This window comes from Elephas maximus, chromosome 13, assembly GCF_024166365.1.
Source record: "Elephas maximus indicus isolate mEleMax1 chromosome 13, mEleMax1 primary haplotype, whole genome shotgun sequence".
Lineage (NCBI taxonomy): Eukaryota > Metazoa > Chordata > Mammalia > Proboscidea > Elephantidae > Elephas > Elephas maximus.
The window spans coordinates 7,578,329-7,595,086 of NC_064831.1; positions in this window are offsets into that span (position 1 = coordinate 7,578,329).

The following is a 16,758-nucleotide window of genomic DNA, read 5'->3' on the forward strand; positions in this document are numbered from 1 at the left end:
GAGAGCGCCCAGGCAACAGCAGCCCGCACGTTTCTCAGTGAAAGGGAGAAGTCCCTGACTTCATCCAGTCCTCCGAGCAAAGCAGGCAGAGGGAGAGAAACTTTCTTTCCTTCCTCTTTCCTGCCACGAATTCCTCATTTGCTCTTGCAAACGCAGGGCTTCTTCGGAAAAACTACGCCGCGGTGCAGGGATCCTTCCAGAGGAGCAACGACATAGTTTGAGCTGGAAGGGCTTGGCAGAGCAGCCGGGGAGAAAAGGCCTCTTGCTATTCTCTTTTCTTTCTACCTGAATGCGGTCAATTGGCACTTGCCAAAGCAAGTTTTCCCAGCACAAACTACAAAGCAGCAGCTCTCTCCTGGCAGAGGAAGTGCCATGCAGTGTTGCCCTGGCGAGATAGTGTTGCTACAGTGAGGCCCAGGGAAAACACACTGCCTAGAGAAATCCTAGCAGAGCCCTGTGTTTCCCCACAGGAATGTATGTCAGTTTCAGTTCCTTGCCAGCAACGGAGCTCAGAGGCAACGTCAGATTGTGTGTATCTCAGGGAGAGAAAGAACACTGTGACTTCCCCCGTTCCTCTGACGAAAGCGGTTAGAGGGAGAAAAGCGTCCTTTGCTTTCGCTTTCCCGCAAGGAGCTCGGCAGATCTGCCCTTCGCGAAGGGCCGTTTTCCCCCGGAGAACTGCCTCGCCGTAGCCCGGTTCTGGAAGTGGAACGAGTATGCAGTGTTAGCGTTCAGCTATTGTGAAGGCTCGCTTTGGCCCGGGGCAAACGAAGCGCCGGGGGAAATCTTAGCAGAGCCCGGCGCCTTTCCGCGGTTCAAAGCGTGGAACTGCAGACTCTTTTGCAAAGAAGAGAGCGCCCAGGCAACAGCAGCCCGCACGTTTCTCAGTGAAAGGGAGAAGTCCCTGACTTCATCCAGTCCTCTGAGCAAAGCAGGCAGAGGGAGAGAAACTTTCTTTCCTTCCTCTTTCCTGCCACGAATTCCTCATTTGCTCTTGCAAACGCAGGGCTTCTTCGGAAAAACTACGCCGCGGTGCAGGGATCCTTCTAGAGGAGCAACGACATAGTTTGAGCTGGAAGGGCTTGGCAGAGCAGCCGGGGAGAAAAGGCCTCTTGCTATTCTCTTTTCTTTCTGCCTGAATGCGGTCAATTGGCACTTGCCAAAGCAAGGTTTCCCAGCACAAACTAAAAAGCAGCAGCTCTCTCCTGGCAGAGGAAGTGCCATGCAGTGTTGCCCTGGCGAGATAGTGTTGCTACAGTGAGGCCCAGGGAAAACACACTGCCTAGAGAAATCCTAGCAAAGCCCTGTGTTTCCCCACAGGAATGTATGTCACTTTCAGTTCTTTGCCAGCAACGGAGCTCAGAGGCAACGTCAGATTGTGTGTATCTCAGGGAGAGAAAAACACTGTGACTTCCCCCGTTCCTCTGACGAAAGCGGTTAGAGGGAGAAAAGCGTCCTTTGCTTTCGCTTTCCCGCAAGGAGCTCGGCAGATCTGCCCTACGCGAAGGGCCGTTTTACCCCGGAGAACTGCCTCGCCGTAGCCCGGTTCTGGAAGTGGAACGAGTATGCAGTGTTAGCGTTCAGCTATTGTGAAGGCTCGCTTTGGCCCGGGGCAAACGAAGCGCCGGGGGGAATCTTAGCAGAGCCCGGCGCCTTTCCACGGTTCAAAGCGTGGAACTGCAGACTCTTTTGCAAAGAAGAGAGCGCCCAGGCAACAGCAGCCCGCACGTTTCTCAGTGAAAGGGAGAAGTCCCTGACTTCATCCAGTCCTCCGAGCAAAGCAGGCAGAGGGAGAGAAACTTTCTTTCCTTCCTCTTTCCTGCCACGAATTCCTCATTTGCTCTTGCAAACGCAGGGCTTCTTCGGAAAAACTACGCCGCGGTGCAGGGATCCTTCCAGAGGAGCAACGACATAGTTTGAGCTGGAAGGGCTTGGCAGAGCAGCCGGGGAGAAAAGGCCTCTTGCTATTCTCTTTTCTTTCTACCTGAATGCGGTCAATTGGCACTTGCCAAAGCAAGTTTTCCCAGCACAAACTACAAAGCAGCAGCTCTCTCCTGGCAGAGGAAGTGCCATGCAGTGTTGCCCTGGCGAGATAGTGTTGCTACAGTGAGGCCCAGGGAAAACACACTGCCTAGAGAAATCCTAGCAGAGCCCTGTGTTTCCCCACAGGAATGTATGTCAGTTTCAGTTCCTTGCCAGCAACGGAGCTCAGAGGCAACGTCAGATTGTGTGTATCTCAGGGAGAGAAAGAACACTGTGACTTCCCCCGTTCCTCTGACGAAAGCGGTTAGAGGGAGAAAAGCGTCCTTTGCTTTCGCTTTCCCGCAAGGAGCTCGGCAGATCTGCCCTTCGCGAAGGGCCGTTTTCCCCCGGAGAACTGCCTCGCCGTAGCCCGGTTCTGGAAGTGGAACGAGTATGCAGTGTTAGCGTTCAGCTATTGTGAAGGCTCGCTTTGGCCCGGGGCAAACGAAGCGCCGGGGGGAATCTTAGCAGAGCCCGGCGCCTTTCCACGGTTCAAAGCGTGGAACTGCAGACTCTTTTGCAAAGAAGAGAGCGCCCAGGCAACAGCAGCCCTCACGTTTCTCAGTGAAAGGGAGAACTCCCTGACTTCATCCAGTCCTCTGAGCAAAGCAGGCAGAGGGAGAGAAACTTTCTTTCCTTCCTCTTTCCTGCCACGAATTCCTCATTTGCTCTTGCAAACGCAGGGCTTCTTCGGAAAAACTACGCCGCGGTGCAGGGATCCTTCCAGAGGAGCAACGACATAGTTTGAGCTGGAAGGGCTTGGCAGAGCAGCCGGGGAGAAAAGGCCTCTTGCTATTCTCTTTTCTTTCTGCCTGAATGCGGTCAATTGGCACTTGCCAAAGCAAGGTTTCCCAGCACAAACTACAAAGCAGCAGCTCTCTCCTGGCAGAGGAAGTGCCATGCAGTGTTGCCCTGGCGAGATAGTGTTGCTACAGTGAGGCCCAGGGAAAACACACTGCCTAGAGAAATCCTAGCAGAGCCCTGTGTTTCCCCACAGGAATGTATGTCAGTTTCAGTTCCTTGCCAGCAACGGAGCTCAGAGGCAACGTCAGATTGTGTGTATCTCAGGGAGAGAAAGAACACTGTGACTTCCCCCGTTCCTCTGACGAAAGCGGTTAGAGGGAGAAAAGCGTCCTTTGCTTTCGCTTTCCCGCAAGGAGCTCGGCAGATCTGCCCTTCGCGAAGGGCCGTTTTCCCCCGGAGAACTGCCTCGCCGTAGCCCGGTTCTGGAAGTGGAACGAGTATGCAGTGTTAGCGTTCAGCTATTGTGAAGGCTCGCTTTGGCCCGGGGCAAACGAAGCGCCGGGGGGAATCTTAGCAGAGCCCGGCGCCTTTCCACGGTTCAAAGCGTGGAACTGCAGACTCTTTTGCAAAGAAGAGAGCGCCCAGGCAACAGCAGCCCGCACGTTTCTCAGTGAAAGGGAGAAGTCCCTGACTTCATCCAGTCCTCTGAGCAAAGCAGGCAGAGGGAGAGAAACTTTCTTTCCTTCCTCTTTCCTGCCACGAATTCCTCATTTGCTCTTGCAAACGCAGGGCTTCTTCGGAAAAACTACGCCGCGGTGCAGGGATCCTTCTAGAGGAGCAACGACATAGTTTGAGCTGGAAGGGCTTGGCAGAGCAGCCGGGGAGAAAAGGCCTCTTGCTATTCTCTTTTCTTTCTGCCTGAATGCGGTCAATTGGCACTTGCCAAAGCAAGGTTTCCCAGCACAAACTAAAAAGCAGCAGCTCTCTCCTGGCAGAGGAAGTGCCATGCAGTGTTGCCCTGGCGAGATAGTGTTGCTACAGTGAGGCCCAGGGAAAACACACTGCCTAGAGAAATCCTAGCAAAGCCCTGTGTTTCCCCACAGGAATGTATGTCACTTTCAGTTCTTTGCCAGCAACGGAGCTCAGAGGCAACGTCAGATTGTGTGTATCTCAGGGAGAGAAAAACACTGTGACTTCCCCCGTTCCTCTGACGAAAGCGGTTAGAGGGAGAAAAGCGTCCTTTGCTTTCGCTTTCCCGCAAGGAGCTCGGCAGATCTGCCCTACGCGAAGGGCCGTTTTACCCCGGAGAACTGCCTCGCCGTAGCCCGGTTCTGGAAGTGGAACGAGTATGCAGTGTTAGCGTTCAGCTATTGTGAAGGCTCGCTTTGGCCCGGGGCAAACGAAGCGCCGGGGGGAATCTTAGCAGAGCCCGGCGCCTTTCCACGGTTCAAAGCGTGGAACTGCAGACTCTTTTGCAAAGAAGAGAGCGCCCAGGCAACAGCAGCCCGCACGTTTCTCAGTGAAAGGGAGAAGTCCCTGACTTCATCCAGTCCTCCGAGCAAAGCAGGCAGAGGGAGAGAAACTTTCTTTCCTTCCTCTTTCCTGCCACGAATTCCTCATTTGCTCTTGCAAACGCAGGGCTTCTTCGGAAAAACTACGCCGCGGTGCAGGGATCCTTCCAGAGGAGCAACGACATAGTTTGAGCTGGAAGGGCTTGGCAGAGCAGCCGGGGAGAAAAGGCCTCTTGCTATTCTCTTTTCTTTCTACCTGAATGCGGTCAATTGGCACTTGCCAAAGCAAGTTTTCCCAGCACAAACTACAAAGCAGCAGCTCTCTCCTGGCAGAGGAAGTGCCATGCAGTGTTGCCCTGGCGAGATAGTGTTGCTACAGTGAGGCCCAGGGAAAACACACTGCCTAGAGAAATCCTAGCAGAGCCCTGTGTTTCCCCACAGGAATGTATGTCAGTTTCAGTTCCTTGCCAGCAACGGAGCTCAGAGGCAACGTCAGATTGTGTGTATCTCAGGGAGAGAAAGAACACTGTGACTTCCCCCGTTCCTCTGACGAAAGCGGTTAGAGGGAGAAAAGCGTCCTTTGCTTTCGCTTTCCCGCAAGGAGCTCGGCAGATCTGCCCTTCGCGAAGGGCCGTTTTCCCCCGGAGAACTGCCTCGCCGTAGCCCGGTTCTGGAAGTGGAACGAGTATGCAGTGTTAGCGTTCAGCTATTGTGAAGGCTCGCTTTGGCCCGGGGCAAACGAAGCGCCGGGGGAAATCTTAGCAGAGCCCGGCGCCTTTCCGCGGTTCAAAGCGTGGAACTGCAGACTCTTTTGCAAAGAAGAGAGCGCCCAGGCAACAGCAGCCCGCACGTTTCTCAGTGAAAGGGAGAAGTCCCTGACTTCATCCAGTCCTCTGAGCAAAGCAGGCAGAGGGAGAGAAACTTTCTTTCCTTCCTCTTTCCTGCCACGAATTCCTCATTTGCTCTTGCAAACGCAGGGCTTCTTCGGAAAAACTACGCCGCGGTGCAGGGATCCTTCTAGAGGAGCAACGACATAGTTTGAGCTGGAAGGGCTTGGCAGAGCAGCCGGGGAGAAAAGGCCTCTTGCTATTCTCTTTTCTTTCTGCCTGAATGCGGTCAATTGGCACTTGCCAAAGCAAGGTTTCCCAGCACAAACTAAAAAGCAGCAGCTCTCTCCTGGCAGAGGAAGTGCCATGCAGTGTTGCCCTGGCGAGATAGTGTTGCTACAGTGAGGCCCAGGGAAAACACACTGCCTAGAGAAATCCTAGCAAAGCCCTGTGTTTCCCCACAGGAATGTATGTCACTTTCAGTTCTTTGCCAGCAACGGAGCTCAGAGGCAACGTCAGATTGTGTGTATCTCAGGGAGAGAAAAACACTGTGACTTCCCCCGTTCCTCTGACGAAAGCGGTTAGAGGGAGAAAAGCGTCCTTTGCTTTCGCTTTCCCGCAAGGAGCTCGGCAGATCTGCCCTACGCGAAGGGCCGTTTTACCCCGGAGAACTGCCTCGCCGTAGCCCGGTTCTGGAAGTGGAACGAGTATGCAGTGTTAGCGTTCAGCTATTGTGAAGGCTCGCTTTGGCCCGGGGCAAACGAAGCGCCGGGGGGAATCTTAGCAGAGCCCGGCGCCTTTCCACGGTTCAAAGCGTGGAACTGCAGACTCTTTTGCAAAGGAGAGAGCGCCCAGGCAACAGCAGCCCGCACGTTTCTCAGTGAAAGGGAGAAGTCCCTGACTTCATCCAGTCCTCCGAGCAAAGCAGGCAGAGGGAGAGAAACTTTCTTTCCTTCCTCTTTCCTGCCACGAATTCCTCATTTGCTCTTGCAAACGCAGGGCTTCTTCGGAAAAACTACGCCGCGGTGCAGGGATCCTTCCAGAGGAGCAACGACATAGTTTGAGCTGGAAGGGCTTGGCAGAGCAGCCGGGGAGAAAAGGCCTCTTGCTATTCTCTTTTCTTTCTACCTGAATGCGGTCAATTGGCACTTGCCAAAGCAAGTTTTCCCAGCACAAACTACAAAGCAGCAGCTCTCTCCTGGCAGAGGAAGTGCCATGCAGTGTTGCCCTGGCGAGATAGTGTTGCTACAGTGAGGCCCAGGGAAAACACACTGCCTAGAGAAATCCTAGCAGAGCCCTGTGTTTCCCCACAGGAATGTATGTCAGTTTCAGTTCCTTGCCAGCAACGGAGCTCAGAGGCAACGTCAGATTGTGTGTATCTCAGGGAGAGAAAGAACACTGTGACTTCCCCCGTTCCTCTGACGAAAGCGGTTAGAGGGAGAAAAGCGTCCTTTGCTTTCGCTTTCCCGCAAGGAGCTCGGCAGATCTGCCCTTCGCGAAGGGCCGTTTTCCCCCGGAGAACTGCCTCGCCGTAGCCCGGTTCTGGAAGTGGAACGAGTATGCAGTGTTAGCGTTCAGCTATTGTGAAGGCTCGCTTTGGCCCGGGGCAAACGAAGCGCCGGGGGAAATCTTAGCAGAGCCCGGCGCCTTTCCGCGGTTCAAAGCGTGGAACTGCAGACTCTTTTGCAAAGAAGAGAGCGCCCAGGCAACAGCAGCCCGCACGTTTCTCAGTGAAAGGGAGAAGTCCCTGACTTCATCCAGTCCTCTGAGCAAAGCAGGCAGAGGGAGAGAAACTTTCTTTCCTTCCTCTTTCCTGCCACGAATTCCTCATTTGCTCTTGCAAACGCAGGGCTTCTTCGGAAAAACTACGCCGCGGTGCAGGGATCCTTCCAGAGGAGCAACGACATAGTTTGAGCTGGAAGGGCTTGGCAGAGCAGCCGGGGAGAAAAGGCCTCTTGCTATTCTCTTTTCTTTCTGCCTGAATGCGGTCAATTCGCACTTGCCAAAGCAAGTTTTCCCAGCACAAACTACAAAGCAGCAGCTCTCTCCTGGCAGAGGAAGTACCATGCAGTGTTGCCCTGGCGAGATAGTGTTGCTACAGTGAGGCCCAGGGAAAACACACTGCCTAGAGAAATCCTAGCAGAGCCCTGTGTTTCCCCACAGGAATGTATGTCAGTTTCAGTTCCTTGCCAGCAACGGAGCTCAGAGGCAACGTCAGATTGTGTGTATCTCAGGGAGAGAAAGAACACTGTGACTTCCCCCGTTCCTCTGACGAAAGCGGTTAGAGGGAGAAAAGCGTCCTTTGCTTTCGCTTTCCCGCAAGGAGCTCGGCAGATCTGCCCTTCGCGAAGGGCCGTTTTCCCCCGGAGAACTGCCTCGCCGTAGCCCGGTTCTGGAAGTGGAACGAGTATGCAGTGTTAGCGTTCAGCTATTGTGAAGGCTCGCTTTGGCCCGGGGCAAACGAAGCGCCGGGGGGAATCTTAGCAGAGCCCGGCGCCTTTCCGCGGTTCAAAGCGTGGAACTGCAGACTCTTTTGCAAAGAAGAGAGCGCCCAGGCAACAGCAGCCCGCACGTTTCTCAGTGAAAGGGAGAAGTCCCTGACTTCATCCAGTCCTCTGAGCAAAGCAGGCAGAAGGAGAGAAACTTTCTTTCCTTCCTCTTTCCTGCCACGAATTCCTCATTTGCTCTTGCAAACGCAGGGCTTCTTCGGAAAAACTACGCCGCGGTGCAGGGATCCTTCCAGAGGAGCAACGACATAGTTTGAGCTGGAAGGGCTTGGCAGAGCAGCCGGGGAGAAAAGGCCTCTTGCTATTCTCTTTTCTTTCTGCCTGAATGCGGTCAATTGGCACTTGCCAAAGCAAGTTTTCCCAGCACAAACTACAAAGCAGCAGCTCTCTCCTGGCAGAGGAAGTGCCATGCAGTGTTGCCCTGGCGAGATAGTGTTGCTACAGTGAGGCCCAGGGAAAACACACTGCCTAGAGAAATCCTAGCAAAGCCCTGTGTTTCCCCACAGGAATGTATGTCAGTTTCAGTTCCTTGCCAGCAACGGAGCTCAGAGGCAACGTCAGATTGTGTGTATCTCAGGGAGAGAAAAACACTGTGACTTCCCCCGTTCCTCTGACGAAAGCGGTTAGAGGGAGAAAAGCGTCCTTTGCTTTCGCTTTCCCGCAAGGAGCTCGGCAGATCTGCCCTACGCGAAGGGCCGTTTTACCCCGGAGAACTGCCTCGCCGTAGCCCGGTTCTGGAAGTGGAACGAGTATGCAGTGTTAGCGTTCAGCTATTGTGAAGGCTCGCTTTGGCCCGGGGCAAACGAAGCGCCGGGGGGAATCTTAGCAGAGCCCGGCGCCTTTCCACGGTTCAAAGCGTGGAACTGCAGACTCTTTTGCAAAGAAGAGAGCGCCCAGGCAACAGCAGCCCGCACGTTTCTCAGTGAAAGGGAGAAGTCCCTGACTTCATCCAGTCCTCCGAGCAAAGCAGGCAGAGGGAGAGAAACTTTCTTTCCTTCCTCTTTCCTGCCACGAATTCCTCATTTGCTCTTGCAAACGCAGGGCTTCTTCGGAAAAACTACGCCGCGGTGCAGGGATCCTTCCAGAGGAGCAACGACATAGTTTGAGCTGGAAGGGCTTGGCAGAGCAGCCGGGGAGAAAAGGCCTCTTGCTATTCTCTTTTCTTTCTACCTGAATGCGGTCAATTCGCACTTGCCAAAGCAAGTTTTCCCAGCACAAACTACAAAGCAGCAGCTCTCTCCTGGCAGAGGAAGTGCCATGCAGTGTTGCCCTGGCGAGATAGTGTTGCTACAGTGAGGCCCAGGGAAAACACACTGCCTAGAGAAATCCTAGCAGAGCCCTGTGTTTCTCCACAGGAATGTATGTCAGTTTCAGTTCCTTGCCAGCAACGGAGCTCAGAGGCAACGTCAGATTGTGTGTATCTCAGGGAGAGAAAGAACACTGTGACTTCCCCCGTTCCTCTGACGAAAGCGGTTAGAGGGAGAAAAGCGTCCTTTGCTTTCGCTTTCCCGCAAGGAGCTCGGCAGATCTGCCCTTCGCGAAGGGCCGTTTTCCCCCGGAGAACTGCCTCGCCGTAGCCCGGTTCTGGAAGTGGAACGAGTATGCAGTGTTAGCGTTCAGCTATTGTGAAGGCTCGCTTTGGCCCGGGGCAAACGAAGCGCCGGGGGAAATCTTAGCAGAGCCCGGCGCCTTTCCGCGGTTCAAAGCGTGGAACTGCAGACTCTTTTGCAAAGAAGAGAGCGCCCAGGCAACAGCAGCCCGCACGTTTCTCAGTGAAAGGGAGAAGTCCCTGACTTCATCCAGTCCTCTGAGCAAAGCAGGCAGAGGGAGAGAAACTTTCTTTCCTTCCTCTTTCCTGCCACGAATTCCTCATTTGCTCTTGCAAACGCAGGGCTTCTTCGGAAAAACTACGCCGCGGTGCAGGGATCCTTCCAGAGGAGCAACGACATAGTTTGAGCTGGAAGGGCTTGGCAGAGCAGCCGGGGAGAAAAGGCCTCTTGCTATTCTCTTTTCTTTCTGCCTGAATGCGGTCAATTGGCACTTGCCAAAGCAAGGTTTCCCAGCACAAACTAAAAAGCAGCAGCTCTCTCCTGGCAGAGGAAGTGCCATGCAGTGTTGCCCTGGCGAGATAGTGTTGCTACAGTGAGGCCCAGGGAAAACACACTGCCTAGAGAAATCCTAGCAAAGCCCTGTGTTTCCCCACAGGAATGTATGTCACTTTCAGTTCTTTGCCAGCAACGGAGCTCAGAGGCAACGTCAGATTGTGTGTATCTCAGGGAGAGAAAAACACTGTGACTTCCCCCGTTCCTCTGACGAAAGCGGTTAGAGGGAGAAAAGCGTCCTTTGCTTTCGCTTTCCCGCAAGGAGCTCGGCAGATCTGCCCTACGCGAAGGGCCGTTTTACCCCGGAGAACTGCCTCGCCGTAGCCCGGTTCTGGAAGTGGAACGAGTATGCAGTGTTAGCGTTCAGCTATTGTGAAGGCTCGCTTTGGCCCGGGGCAAACGAAGCGCCGGGGGGAATCTTAGCAGAGCCCGGCGCCTTTCCACGGTTCAAAGCGTGGAACTGCAGACTCTTTTGCAAAGAAGAGAGCGCCCAGGCAACAGCAGCCCGCACGTTTCTCAGTGAAAGGGAGAAGTCCCTGACTTCATCCAGTCCTCCGAGCAAAGCAGGCAGAGGGAGAGAAACTTTCTTTCCTTCCTCTTTCCTGCCACGAATTCCTCATTTGCTCTTGCAAACGCAGGGCTTCTTCGGAAAAACTACGCCGCGGTGCAGGGATCCTTCCAGAGGAGCAACGACATAGTTTGAGCTGGAAGGGCTTGGCAGAGCAGCCGGGGAGAAAAGGCCTCTTGCTATTCTCTTTTCTTTCTACCTGAATGCGGTCAATTGGCACTTGCCAAAGCAAGTTTTCCCAGCACAAACTACAAAGCAGCAGCTCTCTCCTGGCAGAGGAAGTGCCATGCAGTGTTGCCCTGGCGAGATAGTGTTGCTACAGTGAGGCCCAGGGAAAACACACTGCCTAGAGAAATCCTAGCAGAGCCCTGTGTTTCCCCACAGGAATGTATGTCAGTTTCAGTTCCTTGCCAGCAACGGAGCTCAGAGGCAACGTCAGATTGTGTGTATCTCAGGGAGAGAAAGAACACTGTGACTTCCCCCGTTCCTCTGACGAAAGCGGTTAGAGGGAGAAAAGCGTCCTTTGCTTTCGCTTTCCCGCAAGGAGCTCGGCAGATCTGCCCTTCGCGAAGGGCCGTTTTCCCCCGGAGAACTGCCTCGCCGTAGCCCGGTTCTGGAAGTGGAACGAGTATGCAGTGTTAGCGTTCAGCTATTGTGAAGGCTCGCTTTGGCCCGGGGCAAACGAAGCGCCGGGGGAAATCTTAGCAGAGCCCGGCGCCTTTCCGCGGTTCAAAGCGTGGAACTGCAGACTCTTTTGCAAAGAAGAGAGCGCCCAGGCAACAGCAGCCCGCACGTTTCTCAGTGAAAGGGAGAAGTCCCTGACTTCATCCAGTCCTCTGAGCAAAGCAGGCAGAGGGAGAGAAACTTTCTTTCCTTCCTCTTTCCTGCCACGAATTCCTCATTTGCTCTTGCAAACGCAGGGCTTCTTCGGAAAAACTACGCCGCGGTGCAGGGATCCTTCCAGAGGAGCAACGACATAGTTTGAGCTGGAAGGGCTTGGCAGAGCAGCCGGGGAGAAAAGGCCTCTTGCTATTCTCTTTTCTTTCTGCCTGAATGCGGTCAATTCGCACTTGCCAAAGCAAGTTTTCCCAGCACAAACTACAAAGCAGCAGCTCTCTCCTGGCAGAGGAAGTACCATGCAGTGTTGCCCTGGCGAGATAGTGTTGCTACAGTGAGGCCCAGGGAAAACACACTGCCTAGAGAAATCCTAGCAGAGCCCTGTGTTTCCCCACAGGAATGTATGTCAGTTTCAGTTCCTTGCCAGCAACGGAGCTCAGAGGCAACGTCAGATTGTGTGTATCTCAGGGAGAGAAAGAACACTGTGACTTCCCCCGTTCCTCTGACGAAAGCGGTTAGAGGGAGAAAAGCGTCCTTTGCTTTCGCTTTCCCGCAAGGAGCTCGGCAGATCTGCCCTTCGCGAAGGGCCGTTTTCCCCCGGAGAACTGCCTCGCCGTAGCCCGGTTCTGGAAGTGGAACGAGTATGCAGTGTTAGCGTTCAGCTATTGTGAAGGCTCGCTTTGGCCCGGGGCAAACGAAGCGCCGGGGGGAATCTTAGCAGAGCCCGGCGCCTTTCCGCGGTTCAAAGCGTGGAACTGCAGACTCTTTTGCAAAGAAGAGAGCGCCCAGGCAACAGCAGCCCGCACGTTTCTCAGTGAAAGGGAGAAGTCCCTGACTTCATCCAGTCCTCTGAGCAAAGCAGGCAGAAGGAGAGAAACTTTCTTTCCTTCCTCTTTCCTGCCACGAATTCCTCATTTGCTCTTGCAAACGCAGGGCTTCTTCGGAAAAACTACGCCGCGGTGCAGGGATCCTTCCAGAGGAGCAACGACATAGTTTGAGCTGGAAGGGCTTGGCAGAGCAGCCGGGGAGAAAAGGCCTCTTGCTATTCTCTTTTCTTTCTGCCTGAATGCGGTCAATTGGCACTTGCCAAAGCAAGTTTTCCCAGCACAAACTACAAAGCAGCAGCTCTCTCCTGGCAGAGGAAGTGCCATGCAGTGTTGCCCTGGCGAGATAGTGTTGCTACAGTGAGGCCCAGGGAAAACACACTGCCTAGAGAAATCCTAGCAAAGCCCTGTGTTTCCCCACAGGAATGTATGTCAGTTTCAGTTCCTTGCCAGCAACGGAGCTCAGAGGCAACGTCAGATTGTGTGTATCTCAGGGAGAGAAAAACACTGTGACTTCCCCCGTTCCTCTGACGAAAGCGGTTAGAGGGAGAAAAGCGTCCTTTGCTTTCGCTTTCCCGCAAGGAGCTCGGCAGATCTGCCCTACGCGAAGGGCCGTTTTACCCCGGAGAACTGCCTCGCCGTAGCCCGGTTCTGGAAGTGGAACGAGTATGCAGTGTTAGCGTTCAGCTATTGTGAAGGCTCGCTTTGGCCCGGGGCAAACGAAGCGCCGGGGGGAATCTTAGCAGAGCCCGGCGCCTTTCCACGGTTCAAAGCGTGGAACTGCAGACTCTTTTGCAAAGAAGAGAGCGCCCAGGCAACAGCAGCCCGCACGTTTCTCAGTGAAAGGGAGAAGTCCCTGACTTCATCCAGTCCTCCGAGCAAAGCAGGCAGAGGGAGAGAAACTTTCTTTCCTTCCTCTTTCCTGCCACGAATTCCTCATTTGCTCTTGCAAACGCAGGGCTTCTTCGGAAAAACTACGCCGCGGTGCAGGGATCCTTCCAGAGGAGCAACGACATAGTTTGAGCTGGAAGGGCTTGGCAGAGCAGCCGGGGAGAAAAGGCCTCTTGCTATTCTCTTTTCTTTCTACCTGAATGCGGTCAATTGGCACTTGCCAAAGCAAGTTTTCCCAGCACAAACTACAAAGCAGCAGCTCTCTCCTGGCAGAGGAAGTGCCATGCAGTGTTGCCCTGGCGAGATAGTGTTGCTACAGTGAGGCCCAGGGAAAACACACTGCCTAGAGAAATCCTAGCAGAGCCCTGTGTTTCTCCACAGGAATGTATGTCAGTTTCAGTTCCTTGCCAGCAACGGAGCTCAGAGGCAACGTCAGATTGTGTGTATCTCAGGGAGAGAAAGAACACTGTGACTTCCCCCGTTCCTCTGACGAAAGCGGTTAGAGGGAGAAAAGCGTCCTTTGCTTTCGCTTTCCCGCAAGGAGCTCGGCAGATCTGCCCTTCGCGAAGGGCCGTTTTCCCCCGGAGAACTGCCTCGCCGTAGCCCGGTTCTGGAAGTGGAACGAGTATGCAGTGTTAGCGTTCAGCTATTGTGAAGGCTCGCTTTGGCCCGGGGCAAACGAAGCGCCGGGGGAAATCTTAGCAGAGCCCGGCGCCTTTCCGCGGTTCAAAGCGTGGAACTGCAGACTCTTTTGCAAAGAAGAGAGCGCCCAGGCAACAGCAGCCCGCACGTTTCTCAGTGAAAGGGAGAAGTCCCTGACTTCATCCAGTCCTCTGAGCAAAGCAGGCAGAGGGAGAGAAACTTTCTTTCCTTCCTCTTTCCTGCCACGAATTCCTCATTTGCTCTTGCAAACGCAGGGCTTCTTCGGAAAAACTACGCCGCGGTGCAGGGATCCTTCCAGAGGAGCAACGACATAGTTTGAGCTGGAAGGGCTTGGCAGAGCAGCCGGGGAGAAAAGGCCTCTTGCTATTCTCTTTTCTTTCTGCCTGAATGCGGTCAATTCGCACTTGCCAAAGCAAGTTTTCCCAGCACAAACTACAAAGCAGCAGCTCTCTCCTGGCAGAGGAAGTGCCATGCAGTGTTGCCCTGGCGAGATAGTGTTGCTACAGTGAGGCCCAGGGAAAACACACTGCCTAGAGAAATCCTAGCAAAGCCCTGTGTTTCCCCACAGGAATGTATGTCAGTTTCAGTTCCTTGCCAGCAACGGAGCTCAGAGGCAACGTCAGATTGTGTGTATCTCAGGGAGAGAAAAACACTGTGACTTCCCCCGTTCCTCTGACGAAAGCGGTTAGAGGGAGAAAAGCGTCCTTTGCTTTCGCTTTCCCGCAAGGAGCTCGGCAGATCTGCCCTACGCGAAGGGCCGTTTTACCCCGGAGAACTGCCTCGCCGTAGCCCGGTTCTGGAAGTGGAACGAGTATGCAGTGTTAGCGTTCAGCTATTGTGAAGGCTCGCTTTGGCCCGGGGCAAACGAAGCGCCGGGGGGAATCTTAGCAGAGCCCGGCGCCTTTCCACGGTTCAAAGCGTGGAACTGCAGACTCTTTTGCAAAGAAGAGAGCGCCCAGGCAACAGCAGCCCGCACGTTTCTCAGTGAAAGGGAGAAGTCCCTGACTTCATCCAGTCCTCCGAGCAAAGCAGGCAGAGGGAGAGAAACTTTCTTTCCTTCCTCTTTCCTGCCACGAATTCCTCATTTGCTCTTGCAAACGCAGGGCTTCTTCGGAAAAACTACGCCGCGGTGCAGGGATCCTTCCAGAGGAGCAACGACATAGTTTGAGCTGGAAGGGCTTGGCAGAGCAGCCGGGGAGAAAAGGCCTCTTGCTATTCTCTTTTCTTTCTACCTGAATGCGGTCAATTGGCACTTGCCAAAGCAAGTTTTCCCAGCACAAACTACAAAGCAGCAGCTCTCTCCTGGCAGAGGAAGTGCCATGCAGTGTTGCCCTGGCGAGATAGTGTTGCTACAGTGAGGCCCAGGGAAAACACACTGCCTAGAGAAATCCTAGCAAAGCCCTGTGTTTCCCCACAGGAATGTATGTCAGTTTCAGTTCCTTGCCAGCAACGGAGCTCAGAGGCAACGTCAGATTGTGTGTATCTCAGGGAGAGAAAGAACACTGTGACTTCCCCCGTTCCTCTGACGAAAGCGGTTAGAGGGAGAAAAGCGTCCTTTGCTTTCGCTTTCCCGCAAGGAGCTCGGCAGATCTGCCCTTCGCGAAGGGCCGTTTTCCCCCGGAGAACTGCCTCGCCGTAGCCCGGTTCTGGAAGTGGAACGAGTATGCAGTGTTAGCGTTCAGCTATTGTGAAGGCTCGCTTTGGCCCGGGGCAAACGAAGCGCCGGGGGGAATCTTAGCAGAGCCCGGCGCCTTTCCACGGTTCAAAGCGTGGAACTGCAGACTCTTTTGCAAAGAAGAGAGCGCCCAGGCAACAGCAGCCCGCACGTTTCTCAGTGAAAGGGAGAAGTCCCTGACTTCATCCAGTCCTCTGAGCAAAGCAGGCAGAGGGAGAGAAACTTTCTTTCCTTCCTCTTTCCTGCCACGAATTCCTCATTTGCTCTTGCAAACGCAGGGCTTCTTCGGAAAAACTACGCCGCGGTGCAGGGATCCTTCCAGAGGAGCAACGACATAGTTTGAGCTGGAAGGGCTTGGCAGAGCAGCCGGGGAGAAAAGGCCTCTTGCTATTCTCTTTTCTTTCTACCTGAATGCGGTCAATTGGCACTTGCCAAAGCAAGTTTTCCCAGCACAAACTACAAAGCAGCAGCTCTCTCCTGGCAGAGGAAGTGCCATGCAGTGTTGCCCTGGCGAGATAGTGTTGCTACAGTGAGGCCCAGGGAAAACACACTGCCTAGAGAAATCCTAGCAGAGCCCTGAGTTTCCCCACAGGAATGTATGTCACTTTCAGTTCCTTGCCAGCAACGGAGCTCAGAGGCAACGTCAGATTGTGTGTATCTCAGGGAGAGAAAGAACACTGTGACTTCCCCCGTTCCTCTGACGAAAGCGGTTAGAGGGAGAAAAGCGTCCTTTGCTTTCGCTTTCCCGCAAGGAGCTCGGCAGATCTGCCCTTCGCGAAGGGCCGTTTTCCCCCGGAGAACTGCCTCGCCGTAGCCCGGTTCTGGAAGTGGAACGAGTATGCAGTGTTAGCGTTCAGCTATTGTGAAGGCTCGCTTTGGCCCGGGGCAAACGAAGCGCCGGGGGGAATCTTAGCAGAGCCCGGCGCCTTTCCGCGGTTCAAAGCGTGGAACTGCAGACTCTTTTGCAAAGAAGAGAGCGCCCAGGCAACAGCAGCCCGCACGTTTCTCAGTGAAAGGGAGAAGTCCCTGACTTCATCCAGTCCTCTGAGCAAAGCAGGCAGAAGGAGAGAAACTTTCTTTCCTTCCTCTTTCCTGCCACGAATTCCTCATTTGCTCTTGCAAACGCAGGGCTTCTTCGGAAAAACTACGCCGCGGTGCAGGGATCCTTCCAGAGGAGCAACGACATAGTTTGAGCTGGAAGGGCTTGGCAGAGCAGCCGGGGAGAAAAGGCCTCTTGCTATTCTCTTTTCTTTCTGCCTGAATGCGGTCAATTGGCACTTGCCAAAGCAAGTTTTCCCAGCACAAACTACAAAGCAGCAGCTCTCTCCTGGCAGAGGAAGTGCCATGCAGTGTTGCCCTGGCGAGATAGTGTTGCTACAGTGAGGCCCAGGGAAAACACACTGCCTAGAGAAATCCTAGCAGAGCCCTGTGTTTCCCCACAGGAATGTATGTCAGTTTCAGTTCCTTGCCAGCAACGGAGCTCAGAGGCAACGTCAGATTGTGTGTATCTCAGGGAGAGAAAGAACACTGTGACTTCCCCCGTTCCTCTGACGAAAGCGGTTAGAGGGAGAAAAGCGTCCTTTGCTT